The sequence below is a fragment of the Caloenas nicobarica genome, chromosome 1 (genome assembly GCF_036013445.1).
Source record: "Caloenas nicobarica isolate bCalNic1 chromosome 1, bCalNic1.hap1, whole genome shotgun sequence".
NCBI classification, from domain to species: Eukaryota; Metazoa; Chordata; class Aves; order Columbiformes; family Columbidae; genus Caloenas; species Caloenas nicobarica.
This window is the reverse complement of record NC_088245.1, coordinates 185602039-185618352: the sequence shown is the minus strand read 5'-3', so window position 1 is coordinate 185618352 and position 16314 is coordinate 185602039. Positions and strand designations below refer to the sequence as shown.

General features: G+C 43.3%; 1 protein-coding gene across 6 annotated transcripts in view; it reads left to right on the top strand.

The window, feature by feature from the left end:
• The window catches only part of CAB39L (calcium binding protein 39 like), a 65205-nt gene that overhangs the window by 10560 nt on the left and 38331 nt on the right, over positions 1-16314 (top strand). For 2 of the 6 annotated variants that reach the window (XM_065641341.1, XM_065641305.1), the window contains exon 1: positions 9091-9495. The exons of 1 other annotated variant lie outside the window; for it this stretch is intronic. The gene's annotated coding sequence lies outside the window, so the exon portion shown is untranslated. Of the gene's footprint in view, positions 1-8970; positions 9024-9090; positions 9496-9881; positions 9913-16314 lie in introns of those variants that run through there. 3 more of the 6 variants (XM_065641306.1, XM_065641314.1, XM_065641334.1) reach the window with 3 other exon arrangements.

The following is a 16314-nucleotide window of genomic DNA, read 5'->3' as shown; positions in this document are numbered from 1 at the left end:
CACACTGCAAAAACTCACACAGTGGAAAAAAATTATCAGTTGCTTCTACAGAAGAGAGCAGATTTGTAAACTACCATTAGCATGAGAAAAGTGTCATTTCTTGAACTATTTCCAGAGGGCATGGCCATGTTTGTAAGTATAGATCTGTATGCTGTGTAATAAAAGAACTGCCAGATTTCATTGAGAGATGTGTAGAAGAGTGGTGTTTGCCAAGAACATTTCTATCAGTATATTTAACCCGATACAATCTATATATCTAGAATGTGCTGTTTATGTCATGTGGTAAGTTATTTTCTTCCAAGTATCCAGTGGTCTTCACTGTTGAGGCTACCCAGGAGAAGAACTGGATCAAAGCACACCCAGGTGCTTCAGCTGCAATACCTCCAAAACAGAGATTGTCCTGAAGACAAGAACACTGCTGCATGTTAGTCCTTGCTTAGGACAGGCTTCCCATGCTAAAAAATGCCAGCCTGCAGTGGGCTTGCTGGTTTATTAATTAATACTAAAGGAACTTAGCCCTTAATTGGATACTTTGTGGTTGTGTGTGTCTGACATAATAATGAATTTGTGATGTCGGTTGTTGGGCAACACAGATGGAGAGAACAGCGGATGGCTTTTTAGTAGGGTGGGAACGTTCATGATTAGGTTTTCCCCAGTGGGGAGTAACAGTATTGAACTTCATAGGATACCATACAGGTTAATTAGTTCAATATAGTAAACTTTAGGCAAGGATGGACTACATAGCTCTTTAGAGGGGCACTGGAGGCTCCATCCCGGGGCCAGAAGAATATGTGACTAGAATCTGTGACAGTGGATTTGTGGAAACAAGGACTATTCATCACCTAACAGGTAGGATGATCCCCTTGTAGTCGTGTTATGATCCGTATTGCGAGACAGAAATTGCAAGCATCCAGTGTTGCATGACTGACCGTGTATCTGTCACATGAAGACAAATGTATTTGCAGTATGACAAGTGATGAATATACTTAATTGTTTGTCAGGAGGAATGACTTTTGGGTGCTTGTGAAGACAATGTCTCTGTGTGCAACTTGAGCTCAATGAATTCTCAAGGTTCCCTATCCTGATCCAATATTTTAAACTAACATTGTCGTGGGACAAAAACTGGTTAAGAGCAAAATGTGAAAAGACCTGGGTTCTCTTTCTCCAGGGGAAGAGTGTTGATGGCTGGAGATTTTCCTGTGCGACTTTTAGCAAGCCAGTTTAGAGCAACAGTTGCTTAAAAATAACAGCCATTTTTCAAGAATTGTAACAATGCTTAGGCTTCATTTTTTGACACTGGAAAAAACTGTAATTCCTCATCTGAAAGCAGCAGTTTAGGCACTTGTAGCCTAATATTATTCTGGTTTTGGTTCAACCGTTCTGCTTTATTAAGATTCTTGACTTGCATGAGAAGAGACTCAAGTTTGTTCTATCTGTGGGTATGGTTTCTGGAGACGTACATTCCACAAACTGCAAGATTGTTGTCCCAGTCTGCAAGAAAAGGCCGCAGCAAGCTGGGTACTGCCTAGGATGTTCGTTTGGGTTCCATCACTAGTGTCAAAGTACTTACGGTCTTGAATGCATTCATTTTCCTGTGGGGAGACGAAGTGGCCTTTCCAAGATCATGTAGAAATGTATGATACAAATAGGAACTGACTCTCGGGTTTTTTTGGCCTGAATTAGTTTCTTCATCAGTACAACACCCTGCCTCTGTATGGGACTTTCTGGTAGTAATTGTTGCTCTTGCCTGGGGCAATCACTCGAAAAATAGTTATGATTCTGTGGATAAATCGTGGCCTTTGCTGCCTTGAAGAAGTAACTAGCTGGAATGCAGTAAATCGTTGATGGTGCTGATTTCTCTTTTGATCTAGAGAAAACAGCAGTCTCTGAGCTCTCGGCTGTTCAGTCTTGAGAGTCAGGAACAATCTGGAGCAATCTGTTGTATCCAAGTGTTGCAGATATGATTTCAAAGTCCACCAAGAGGAATAGTTGCTCTTTTAGGATCTTGAAAGCCAACGGGTGTGGAGACATTTGTAGCTGATTAGCACAGTGATTTTGGGTAATGCTTCAGGAAACCTCTAAGGTGCTAATTACCGGAAGCAGCGTAGAGTGGTCCTTCTTCTGGTATATATTTCTTTTTCTACTTTGCACTTGGTGTCAGCTGCTCTTGGAGATGGGATTTGATTGAGCTTTGTCTGATCTGGAATGACGGTTCCTATCTACTGACATTCTTTAACAGTACATTTCAGAGTGCGCATCTCTGGGTGTTTGCTTGGTGCCATCTCAGTTTCCTCATGCCGAAGTGGGTGTTACGGTGAGTGCCTCACAGGAGTGTTTAACTTGTGTTTCAGATGAAGCTTGATTTTGTTTGTTTGCAAGTCGTCTTGAGAGCACCTGATGACAAATGACATAGGAATGGTCAATAGAGGAGAAGTCTTAATCCCAAACTGCCTCCCACCTTGTCAGAAACAGAGCCACATATTGTGTATAAAGAAATTATTCTCATCAAAAGTCAGTTGATCTGCCTGGTATTTTCGTTGCACATCACCACTAGTGCAAGGAATGGGCACTAATACAGCTTTCAGCTTTAAGCACTATTAGGAAGTTTAAAGTTCTGGTTAGGGATGCTCTGTTGTCTTTCACCAGCAGCAAACATTGTAGGGAACATAGATGGGGTTTTTTTGCATACATGAATGTGATGGAAGGGGATGTCTTAACATGCAGGACCACATGCTGTCCTACTAACTTGTGCCTAACATTAAGAAAATTGCTTACTGAAGTTATGTGGAAACCAGCAACTAAATTCTGTATTTGCAAGGAGACTAAACAGTATTAATATTGTTTGAATATTTCAGAAATGGGAGATAGCAGATAAATTCTTTTGTACACACAAAAGAATTTTGCAGTCTGATGAAGAAAAATGCCAGCAGTGATGCAAGGACTGTCTTCCAGCATACTAGACAGAAAGGGCTTATTTGGCTGTGTATAACTTCTGTTTGTTGCTACTGTAAATAACTTTTTTTTTTTAGTGTGCTGCGATGCGAACTCTAAGATTGAGCCTCTCATGTACACGTGTGATGAGATGTTAAATTTTAAATCTTCAGCAAAGCTCTTTTTCTTGTTCCTCCTGAAATGAGCTTTCCTTTTCACATTTTAAATTCTGTAAATGGACCTTAAACAAAAAACCATGGCCACTGAAGTCATTGACTATACAGAGCTGAGACAGAAGTAGTTTGGAGAGGTGAAGACTTTAATTATGTTGCAAATACCTGCTCAGCTCTTCAGAGGGTTACTGATTTTGGAGGACTACTTTCTGTTTGCTTATGTCAACAGGTAAAAAGCATGGTGCCGTCATGAGTTCGTTGTTCCTCCACTCATAAAAATGGGAGTGCAGTTGTGATTCTTAATTGTGTTTTATGTTGGAACACAGTAGATAAGGGATGCGATTGACATTTTATAAGTGACTCTTTAGAGCAGGCATAAAATTTTAATCTGTTTTATTTTTCATCTTTTAGGCTTTCGTAACCTCCTGTTTAGGAGGCCTGTATCTAGTGGAGTGCCTCAAGGGTCAGTTCTGGGACCAATACTGTTCAATATATTCATCAATGACTTGGATGAGGGAATTGAGTGTACTATCAGCAAGTTTGCTGATGACACCAAGCTGGGAGGAGTGGCTGACACGCCAGAGGGCTGTGCTGCCATCCAGCGAGATCTGGACAGGCTAGAGAGTTGGGCGGGGAAAAATTTAATGAAATATAACAAGGGAAAATGTAGAGTCTTGCATCTGGGCAGGAACAACCCCAGGTTCCAGTACAGGTTGGGGAATGACCTATTAGAGCGCAGTGTAGGGGAAAGGGACCTGGGGGTCCTGGTGGACAGCAGGATGACCATGAGCCAGCACTGTGCCCTTGTGGCCAAGAAGGCCAATGGCATCCTGGGGTGTATTAGAAGGGGGGTGGTTAGTAGGTCGAGAGAGGTTCTCCTTCCCCTCTACTCTACCCTGGTGAGACCTCATCTGGAATATTGTGTCCAGTTCTGGGCCCCTCAGTTCAAGAAGGACAGGGAACTGCTGGAGAGAGTCCAGCGCAGGGCCACAAAGATGATGAAGGGAGTGGAGCATCTCCCTTATGAGGAAAGGCTGAGGGAGCTGGGTCTCTTTAGCTTGGAGAAGAGGAGACTGAGGGGGGTGACCTCATCAATGTTTATAAATATATAAAGGGTGGGTGTCACGAGGATGGAGCCAGGCTCTTCTCGGTGACAACCAACAGTAAGACAAGGGGTAATGGGTTCAAGCTGGAACACAAGAGGTTCCACTTAAATTTGAGAAGAAACTTCTCAGTGAGGGTGACGGAACACTGGAACAGGCTGCCCAGGGAGGTTGTGGAGTCTCCTTCTCTGGAGACATTCAAAACCCGCCTGGACGCCTTCCTGTGTAACCTCACCTAGGTGTTCCTGCCCTGGCAGGGGGATTGGACTAGATGATCTTTCGAGGTCCCTTCCAATCCCTAACATTCTGTGATTCTGTTTAGATGCAATTCCTTTTTGGGGTGAGAAAGTGCAGGGAAAGGGATTCATTTTAGCTGACTTTCTCTAAGGATGGAGTTGATGGATGCCTTTAAAATGAGTGAAAGTCTAAACATGCTTGTCTGTATATAATGTATTTAATACATAAAGATTCTGGTAGAAAGACTGGTGTCAGTGCATGATTGCTGGAGTGACATACATGTGAATAATATCTTCAGTAAAAACTCCTGAGCAGTTTATAAGAGTTAGTGCAGGTCTTTAAAAAATTTTTTTAAATCGCCTTAGCAACGGCTTATATTTGCATAAAATAAATCAGGAAGGGAAAGGCAGTATGTGCTTAAAAGCACTAGAGGGAGCCTGGAGGAGGAAGAGGGGAAAACCATTTAAGACATCTTTGCATGTTTAGGAATAGCTTATACAAAGCATCCATTTAAATCCTCCCACTTACTTCAGCTAAAACGCAGCTACAGGTCGGCCGCTGCCTCTGGCTGCTCGCTGCCCCGCACGCTTCAACAAAGAATTTCAATTTCCTAGTCCTGAGAGAGGCCAGAAGCTTTTTAAATGGCTGTAGGGAAACCCACCTGCCCCCCTGTAGACCATACCCCCTTTTTTTTTTAGCCTTGTTTGTGTTTGGATGGGCAGCCAAAGGTTAATTTGCCTTTCAGTGCCGGTGGCTTTTTTTAGAGGGAATCTGTGCATAGGCTCAGTTCTGAGTTAGTCTCCCTCCAAGATTATATGGGAGTGGAGTATGTTTGCATTGGGGATCGATTAGATGAGTTTTAGTGGTGCTAATTTGGAGTGGCCACATTTCTCTTGCAGGGGATCTGAGGAAAATGAGTATCTGTGAGCTTGCAAAATAACATACAAACCCGAAGTTACTGTAAAGTGTCTCTCTGATTTTATGAGCTTTTAGAAGTGCCGTTGGGCACACTTTTTATATTGCTTTGTCCTAAAGCTAAATGCTTGGAGTTAAAGTGTAACAGCTTCATGATGTAGATGATATAATTTGTTTTTAGTTCTCTCCCACCCTAATAAATTGCCATAATGTTGATATCTTGGGATCTGTAAGAGTAGGATAAAATCCTGTGATGGGGGGGCAGGGCGGGGTAGTTCTTTAGTTTTCAGGTTTTGGAGGGTGAGGGAATAATTTTAGAATCCTAAAGTTTCTCTTCTTGTAAAGTTCCTCTTCCAGTATTACACAACTAAACCTGTCGCTGTGGAGAAGAATTTTGACGGCCTGGGGCCTTGTCATTGAACGGTTTTGGGAGAAAAGAATGAAATTTTTTGTTGTTACTCTCTGAGACTGCTTAGGGCTTTGGAATGCTGGACGTCATCTCGGAGGAGGTAGACAGACTGGTAGTGGGTGATTAAATGAGCAGAATTAATATATATGTACTGCATGTTTGTCATCCGCCTCTGTAATTTATTGCTACCACACTCATTGTTCAAGCTCCCTAATTTCTCTTTTCCACTTTAGAAAATAAGTGGAAAGGGCAGGAATAATGGACTGGGGTTTCCTTCCTTTCGGCTTTATTAGATGGCGTGATTTTAAGTTATGAAAACAAGGACAAACATTTCTCAAAAGTACTCTAACCATGCTTTAGCCTGAGGACTCTGCTCACTTTAAAGGAAACAAATATAATGGAATTTAAGTATGTGGAGGCTGGAGTTCTTTAGCAGTGCACAGAGATTTTTTTTTTTTTTCGGTGTACTTTGAGGCTATAAAGAATTGTTGGATGTTCATAATTACATCATTCCAGATTTGAGATGGCTACAAATTATGAATTGGAGCAAACACTTCTTTTGAAATATTTAACAGGTAGGAGCACTAAGTAATTACGCCTTAATTCATGTTGGATGCTGCAGGGCTTTTTCCTGTCATCTGAGAATTAAGTGCACAGAAGATGAAACAGAGTATTGCAAAAAGCAGAGTGTGTTTTGGTTTTGTTTTCCCTGCCCCTTTAGCTACTCTGTTTTGCGCTGTTTCTCCTGCTGCAATGCAGGGATGGGGGCGGACGTGTGTCTTGCTCTCCTGGTGTCTAGAGGGCTCCTATTAAAGTCCAAAAGTATTTCCTCAAGTAGAATATTGGCAGAGTTGAACTATAAATTGAGTGCAATTTCAATTTACTCCTCAGAAACAGGAAAACAGTCGTATTTAGTCCAAAACATAGGATAGTGATTTTTTATTATTATTTTTTTTTTAGGTAAAGTTCTTACACTTTCAGAGTGCTGCTTACTGAGAATGTGCTGTGAATACTTTGGAGAACTCTCTGATACACAGATTATCCAGTGGGGTCCCTTAACATGCAACTACATCAGCTTTTTTGTGATTATTTCATCTTTTTTTGTGATTATTCAACTGCAGGGTAGCACCCACCAACGCTGAACTCCACAGGATGACAGAAGGGTGTCTTTTTACCTATTGAAGTAGTGGTGGATGCACTACGGAAAGGATATAATTTCCCTTGGGAGAGGAGAAAAAGGAGTTAGCCTCTTAGAAGTGCAAATTAATGACATAACATGCTTAGATTTTTGTGTTGCCTTAGAAAAAGCCGATACCTTCAGTAGTAGCCCAAGGGCAGGGTTTTTATCATTTGACTTTCACTATGACGTTTACCCAAGGGCCACGACATCTGATAAAAAAGAAAAGGCCAAGCCCAGAGTGAGTGTGAGGTGCCAGCGTGCTGTGGGGTGCAGCACCCCTTCCCTCTCCCTGCCAAGCTGGGGCAGAGCGAGGCGCCCGTAAAATGGTGCCTGGCACTGGATTTCCCCCCTCCCAAGTCCTTCATGTCACAAAACGTCACCCTGTGCTGGTTGCCCACGTGCCTGCTAAGCTTGTGGAGAAAGATGCCACTTCAGAGGCGGCTTGTCCTGTTCTGAGCTTGGTGTCCACAGCATCCCTTGCTGAGCTCTCTCCGGTGGTGACCTGGAGAGGAAACCTGGCCTGGGTGTCCAATGTGGAGCCTTTAATTCTGTGCTGGAGGAATATCTCACCACGGGTTTGGAGCAGATATTGCCACTTGGTGTCACTTGGTGCAGCAGGAGCAGCACTAGTGCCTGTTCCCAGCCCTGCTCAGGGCAGCCTGAAAACACTGGGCTGAGGTATCTTGATGATCTGTTAGGTAAAACGTAAGCACAGACGGCGGCATGCTTTACAGATAAGTCTAGAGCACAGATCTGCTGATCTGAGGTTGGCTCAGCACCTCCTGTGCAAATGCAGGAGCAAATATGGGGAGGTTGAGGGAGCAGGAGGGACGGGGAGCGACCGAAGCCAGGCAGCCTGCTGGTTCTTGGCTCTTCGAAGTGAGGATTTGGGGTACTCCTGTTTGCCTCAGTTAGGAGCTGGGATCGCTAGCAAAGAATGTTAGCCCTTTAAAAGGTGACTGGTTTAGCTGTATTGCTCAGAAATGAGGTTTCTCATGGTTTTTTTGGTTGCTTTTAATGCAGGGCTGTGAATAGCTACTGCAGGTGAGCCCTAAGTTAAGATCTGATGCAACTGTAGTGCTGGTATGCGGCAGGGGCTGAGATCGGCTCCCCAGGCAAACGTTGTAATGTACAGAATTATTGATAATAATGTGGGACTTCGGTTGGGCTTTGCCGTAAGGAAGAGGCGATGGGAGGTGAAATCTCCCCCCCGAGCTGGTGAGCTCCGCGTAAATGCGTGCTGGGCTCTCATCCTTGCCAGGGCTTGTCTGAGGTTCAGATGAGAATGAGATTGAAATCCCACCCTGCAGTGCCCGTGGTGGCTGGTGAAGCATCCTCCTTTCCCTGCTCTCAACGCCTGTTAGACAGCTGGGGGAGGGAGGGAGTGGGGGAGAAAGCCACTTGCCATTCCCTTTGGGAATATGTGGCGCTCGATGAGCAATAGCTGCCAAGAGAGAAAAGTGAAGCATTAAAAATTCCTTTAATTGCATTTTGCTGTATTTGTGTGCTTGATAATAGCTGGTAGTATTGTTTCAAAATATTTTAATGATGTGATTTCCCTCCCCTCCCCCCTCATCACATTAGCCTTTGAAAAAATATGTTAGGCTAATGCATTTCTTCAGTGGGATTTAAATTTTGCTTAGAGTATACTGCAATTTTTTTTCCCCCTCCATTATTACTGTGGAAAAGTATTCAGATCTTCATGTTATGTAGTCGGGCAGGAAGCAGCTTAACTTCAGCTTCTCTGGGCAGGACTCTGCTGAAAGATGTGGTATGTGAGCATGTTGAGTTTATTATTATCTTGTAACAGCAGCCCGCTGTTGGGCTCCCTTATTTGCATTCTCAGCAGGACGGCAAGGTGAATAATTTAATTCCAGCAGCCTCCGCCACGTGATGGTGCGAGGAGCCGTCAGTGATGCCTCCCCAGCACCGACAGACTTCGGAGGGGAATGGAAACTTACTGAAGTGATACGAAATCCTCGCATCTCCTCCCTTAACCCCAGAGAAATCTCTCGGCGGAGTGATCGCTTCTTCCTTCGCCTCTCCACGCGTTCCTCTGACGTGGAGTTTTGGGGGTGTGTGAGCCTGCGAGCCAGACGAGCGAGGGGAGTGGGAAAACGGGGAGGGCAGCGGGGGGAAAAAAAATGCACACCCGTGCACGGAGCTAGTCGGAGCAGGAGCGACGAGGAGCCGGAGCGAGGCCGGGAGTCCGGCCGCAGGCAGCGGGGAGTGGAAATTTACAGCTGCTTGTGAGCGCCTGTGCGTGTTCCAGCGATCCTTTCTGCATTTCTCACGCTTTTCCAGAGGCTGGCGGTCGCTGGGCAGAAGAAGAGCAGGAGGCTGAGTCGCGGGAGGCCAAGTCGCGGGATCCCTCGTCTCTGCCACGTGTCGATAATCGTCGCGGGGGGGAAATAAAGTGGAATTAAATGGAAGATAACTGAAGGCGGCTGTTGGCGGTGTGGGCTGCGGGGAGGCGGCAGAGCTGTCTTCAGCACCTGGCCATGGGGCTGTGCCGGGCTGCGTAGGAGCCCCCACCCTCCGCACACAGTAAGTGTCAGCCGAGATGATGTCTGCCGAGTGACAGAAAGTTAAGCGATTTAATAAAACTTTTCTTTTTTTCCAGCGAGCACCATCCTTTTCGTAATAAGCCGCTTGCCCGCTTGTTCTCGATAGTTATGCTGTTAGCTTTTTATAGCTTTGTAAACTGTGTTACCAGGAGTGGCTTTTTAGAGCAGGCGACCCTAAACAATACTCCTCCTGTTACATAAGGCGCTGGCTCCGCAACTGAGAGCTCTGTGTCCATGGAATATCTCTGGGAATGGCTTTATTTACAGTGCGGTTTCCAAAAATAAAATATCTGCAATATATCATTGCTCTTGCTCCTCTCCGCTGACTGCCTACAGCTGCAGACTGGCTCTTGAGATGTGGAGGAATGAGAGCGTGGCCGCTTGCATAAGGCAGAAGGTAATGGTGAGAGATGAAGGGAAGATGAGTGCGTGTGTGAACTGTCACAAGAAACGTATGTAAATTAACCATCTCGTTATCTGCAGTCACTAGGTCTTGTCAAACTGAAATGCTAATTCTGTGCAATGGGCTATTCCTGAAGTGGTTATAAGGTAGAACTTTCATTGAGCTTAAGGGAAGTTTGGGGTTTTTTTTTCTTAGCAAAGATTCTTTCTTAGGCTAATATTAGTAGTAAAGTGAAATTGCTGCTACAGCAAATTATTTTGATGTGTTTTGAAGCTATTGAAAGTAACATAGTAGGCTTGCTAAGTACATGGTCAAGTGAATGCTGTGTGGAGGGGTAACTTTCAGTAATATTGAACAAAATGCAAAAGTAGTATTCACATTCCTTGCTAATGGGTTTAGAGGAAGTCCTATCCCCTCTTGGCTTCTATCTATGTTATTTAAATTATATTACCAGTTTCCATTATTTCTACAATTATGATTACTACTAGAAATGGAAATTTAACTTTGTTTCCCTTTTACTTAAGTAAATGAAAAGCTGTTGAAGGGCTGTTACCTTAGAATTGTGTGTACTTCAGAGACATTAGTTAAGAGACATCTTTCTGCATGACTGAGCTTGTGGGAGTTTTGCTCTGGACTACAGTTAGGCAAGGAATTCTTAATTTTTTTAGGTTTGAAAGACCTTTATGGAAATAAGAACCCAGATATTATTGATTCATCAATCCTGCATATTTAGTGGCTGTAAAATCTGCTGGTTTCTTGTCTTTCTAGTTTTATTCAACACAGATAACCTACTACTTCTATTTAGTTTGTTAGCATGAATCGAAGTATCTCTGTATCACAGGTAATCCTGTGGCACCATACTCACACCTGCATTAACTACAGGGTTACCTGTGATACAGAGGAGATCGATGCAGGTATGAGTATGGTGCTACAAGATGCTGCTTCTGCATGGGTTTAGAATTTGAATGTTACCTGGCATTGCAGTGTGCATATATTTTTTTATCATAAATATTTTATAATAATAGATGTGATACCACAGGACTCATTGCAATAAAAGGACAGTAGGCAGCGAAGTCAAACACTCAAGAAGTTCCTAACTTTAATTCTGGCATTTATCTGTGCCAGTGTAGTCTGTGCTCTGTACCCCACTCAAGACACTTAGATTAACTTTCAGTCTTGTTTTGTATCATCACACATTTATAGCCCCTTTCCTGTCATCGCTGCCTCATTCTGGGTTTGGCTGGTGAGCACCTGAGCTGTAGCATTGCTCCAGCAGCCTGGTCTCTCTACTCTCCTTCTATCTTCCTCTCTTCATGTGCTGGTACGGTTCTTTGTCAGGCTGTGGGGAGAACCGGACTGGAAACCCGTGTGACCTTTTATTTCCCTACCAGGCTATTTTTTGTTAACCCGGGTTGGTTCCCTGACCCAGCTCACCATGTGGCCCTGCAAACAGCTGTACCACTCCAACAGAGGCTGTAGAGATGGGAATAGGTGTGGAGCTGGGTGGCACTGTCATGGAACAAAGTGTTTATCAAACTGTGGCTTCTGTGACCAAAGAGCTGTTCAATGTTTCATTTTATCCCATGTGTTTGATGAGAGACAATATATGCTCTTTGTTTTGTATTGAATGAACATTCAAGCACTCAATTTAGAACAGAATTACTAATTTCTTTGGGTGCTTCCATAGAGCTACACTGCAGCCCTAGAGTGGAGCATCACCATGCGTGCCTTCAGTTTCATAACAGTATGAAACAACCATGTGTTATTATCATTTGGTAGAGGTGGTCAGACTAAGTGCAAAGCTACCTACTTATGTTCCGTGTCTGATCTTCAAGATGCTTGCCAACTGTTAAAAAAGGTGTTTGTGGTGGTGGTAAGGCATTACTGCAATGTTTTGTGTGTTCAGATGAAGTTTTGGCCAATATCCACCTTCCTTCCAGGTAATGCACCAAGTAACCAACAGCAAGGCTTATGAAGAGTAAATTCTTGAGGTTTTTTTCTTGCCAAGCAGGTTTGCAGATAGGTTACTTGTGTAGCCCCGATTCCTTCTGTGTACCAAATGAAACCTGGATTGTGTGAGGGGATGGCAGAGGGAGGATGGATTGCACTTCTCCAGATGATCCGATGGCTTCCATTCCCTGGTTTGAGTATGTGACTCTGTAATTGCAACAACTTTCCCAAATATTGCGGAAGGCGGCAATGAGGGAATAAGGTATCACTTTTATTATGAAGGCAAAATCATGAAGAAAGCGTGCTCATTCAGGCCCAAAATATATGAGTCGTAGGCAAACTGAGGTGAATGGAAAATGAAAGTCTTTTTCTTCATCAGAGAAGCTCTCACCCAATATGAGTTAATCATAGAATAATTTTGGTTGGAAAAGACCCTCAAGATCATTGAGTCCAACCATTAACCTAACACTGTCACTAAACCAATGTCCCTAAGGACGTAATTTATGCATCTTTTAAACACCTCCAGGGATGGTGACTCAACCACCTCCCTGGGCAATCTGTTCCAATGCCTGACAACCCTTTCCATGAAGAAGTTTTTCTTAATATCCAATCTAAAACTCCCCTGGCTCAACTTGAGGCCGTTTCATCAAATCTTTCAATTCTGATCAGTACGTAGATGAAAGTTAGGAAATAAGACAGGACAGATGTCTGATATTTGAAGGGAAGGAAATTTTTTCACTCATTAATTTTTGAAGACCAAATGGCTTGTCTGGAGGAACATCTGCGAAGAGTGCATGGATGGGCTGACATGCGCTCTCTCATTGTCGCCTTCCTGGGCAGGAGGAAGCGTTTGTTACTGAGCTGCTTAACTGAGTCACTTCATAGTGGGATGGGCCGGTGAGCAGAGTGATGTTATCATCTGTATTCTTCCTTCATTGTGCTTACAAGCTCAGTTGGGCTGTAGTCTTCTGAGACAGTATATGACTAAGAGCAAAAAAACTGGGGAGAGTGCTTATAAACAGAACCAGATTTCTTAGTGTACTTTATAGTTTTATTAAAGAACTCAAGATGCACTAGTGTGTGTTTTGTGTTTTGTTGTTTTGTTTTGGTTTTTTTTTTAAGTGCATTCCCTTTGTGAGCAGATAAACTGGTTGAAGAGAGATTTTGAAGGCTGATAAAGCACTGGCTTTGGTGTTGAATGATCCACCTTTCATTCCTGACAAAGCCACTGTTTGTTGTTTTTTAATGTGGCCTTGGGTAAGGCTCCTAATCTTTCTGTGCTTCAGCTTCTCCCTTTGCAGAGACAGCAGAGTAACAGCAGGTATATAGGGTTTTTTCAAAGTGTGCTTTCCATCTTGGTTAAATGTTTGCAGAGTTGGAGGCCTCCGAGGGAAGGCATGCCCTGAGTATGAAGGGATGTTGTGTTACTTTTGACAGGCTACTGAATACCCTAAAACTCGCGTCTTGTAAACCTCGTCCACTTCTGGATTCAACTTGCTGCTTTAGTCTGTGTGATATATATTTCTTTTTCTTTTTTTGAGTTGGACAGAAACAGCCAAACATTTGGAAAGTGGTGCTTTAAAATTGCCTTTTGGTGTTTCTGTTACTGACCTAAAATAAAACCAATGCGTTTTTTTTTTTTTCCTCCCAAACAAACGTGGAATCATATTCCCTGGAAGTATTTTTGTGAAAGTGTGGCTCGTAAAATGCGCTGGACTCTCCAGCTCTGGCGGCTGAAACATCCCGTTCATACTGATGGCAACAGCAGGCTTTGGAAACCACTGTTCCTGCTGCAGCGGTGCCGGGGTGTTCACCCCAAAAGCGGGAGAGACAACCCCCGAGGCCAGGAGAGCTGGTCTGGTGAGATACAGCTGTTTCTTTCTTGGTCTCATAAGCTCCTCACAAGAGCACTAGTGAAACAAAATCATCACAACTAAACGCTTCAAAAGTTGGCTCGTCCTCCGTTATGAATTTGGGAGCATCCACAATGCGTTTCTGATGTTATAAAAACCTATGCTGTCGAATAACCGTCAGTTTTCTAAGAAAGTAGGAAAGAAAGGGGCTCATTCAGCCCTGTCCCTTCCTGCCAGACGGCAGTGTCAAAACTTTATGAACAGATGCTCTGTAGTGAGCCTGCTAGAGCAGGTCATTTAAAAATGTTAAAGCTCCAACAGTTAGAAACCTTCGTATTTTCAGGTTAAATTTATTCATTGGCAGTTTATAGCCACTCAATTCTGCGTAAATAAAGTGTTATTGTTATTTGAGCTGAAATAACTTCTTGGGCTTCCCTGTATTTTTCTTCTAAGCTTACCAAGGCGCGCGCTTTTAGCTTCCTGTTTTTCTGGCCATCCGAGGGTCCTTCTCTGCACCCCCTCTAGCTTCTGTTGGTTTTACTTGACAGCAGGTGTTCAGGATTGTTTACAATGTTCCATATGAAATTCCACCAAGACTTTGTACGAAGACATGCGTTACTTTTTTAATTAATCACAGATTTGTGTCTTTCTCCTGTCAGTAAAATACCAGCGTAGTCACTGGGCACCTGTCTTTGTAGTTTCTCATGGTGACTCCTCAGCTTGAAGCAGATATTCATAGACGCATAGAATAGTTTGGATTGGAAGAGACCTTCAAAGGTCATCTAGTCCAACCCCCTGCAATAAGCAGGGGCATCTGCAACTAGATCAGGTTGCTCAGAGCCCCATCCAGCCTGGGGCTGGGTGTTCCAGAGATGGGGCATCTACCACCTCTCTGTCTCTTCTCCTGTTCAGCATGATCTGATACTTGTTACTCTTAATTTTTATGCCATTTTCATTATCTCAGTCCTTGAGGCCATCCACTCTCAGGTAGTGATACTCCAGTCCTTTTCTGTGTTGATAGTATTTTCCTGAGTCACCACAATTTTTGGGTAGGCTCTTAATTCTTATGCCTCTCTAAATAAGATCCCGTCTCCAAATTGCTCTTACCTTCTCAGATAATCAGTCATCCTGTACATGGTAATTTTCCTTCAACTAGCTTATTTTCAATTATATTCAATTGAGTGTATTTCCGTGTCAGATGTATGGGTTCTACAGTGTTTTCTCTGCCTAAAAATGTATTAATAAGGGATTGTAGTATGAGCTACTGTTGGTAAGCCTGTGTTGCATTCTTTTCAGTTGTCATTCGTATTTGTATTTCAGTTATTTTTAGACTGATTTCTTAAGGAAACGAAGCTTATGTGGTCATGCTGTCCATCTCTCATCCTACTTGTCTTCGCGTGGTAACTTCTGAGCATACTGGCCAATTTCAAGCAACCTTGACATAAGGCTAGATGCCTGGAAAACACAAGAGTTCCAAAAAATGAACTGAAAATAGGTGATGAAAGGAATAGGGAATTTAAACCAAATTAGTGCCTCTGTCGAAGAGAAGATTTTCCAAGTAAAGCTTGGTAAGCGGAGAGCCGATCTAAGGAGGAGTATGGGCAGAAATTCCCCAGCTGCGTTAAGAGCTTTAGCAAAGCTTATGCTTCCTTTGAAGCTAGAGAATCCAATCATGAGGAGCAAAGCTGGAGCTGTTTTGCCATGTACCTTATGGAATACCCAGCCATAGGACTAAGGACTACAACTCCCAAATCTCAGCAAAGTGACTTTACCCCCGTTTGCTTCTACCTGTAATTGAGTAGCACATGTCCCCTGGGAGATTCCTGCATTGAGAAGCGAAAGGGGCCATAACCTGCAGCTGCCAGTGTGTGTTTTCTGAAGTGATGGATCATCTTTTGCCAGATGCTGATGGGTTAAAAAGTGTGTCCTGAAAAGGGGTAAATCCAAAAGCATTATTTAATGCCTGTCTGGGGCTCTTCCCCTTTTTCTCTCTGTCTCCCTCCACTTGCATACAGCAGATGCTTTGCTTTGTATGTAAGACTGATACATGAAGTGAAGCAGAGACTTGGATCTGTTCAGAGGAGGGATGAGCTAAACCATCTCTTGAGTCCCTTCCTGCCCTCTAATTGGTGATTCTGCTGTTGTGATCAGGACATTGGTAGGGTATGAAGTGAAGAGAAATGCTATTTTATCACCAAGCTGTGCTGTGGTGACTTGATGGTGAGACTGGAACTGTACAATGGAAAAGCACTAGCCTGGCTTCTGGAGTTTTATGGCAAAATTAGTGATTATTTAAATACAGACACCATACTCTAGACAGCTATGTAAGTTATTTTTTTGCAGGAAAATGTGTTTATGGTCAACATTTCAGTTAGAAATGTAGACTGGTTTTTTTAATCTCAGAACCTCTAGCTCATGAGTATTTCAATTTAAAAATTAAATTAGCTACCCCTTTGCTCTTCTTGTCTGGAGACGGCTAAAAGGGAAGACGAAAGGATGGCTTCAGCAACCTGATAAACCTACCCTTAAGCTCCTGCTCTCAGACTCTTTCTCTCTTGCATTTTCACATCCTCATGCCATGTCTTCACGGATA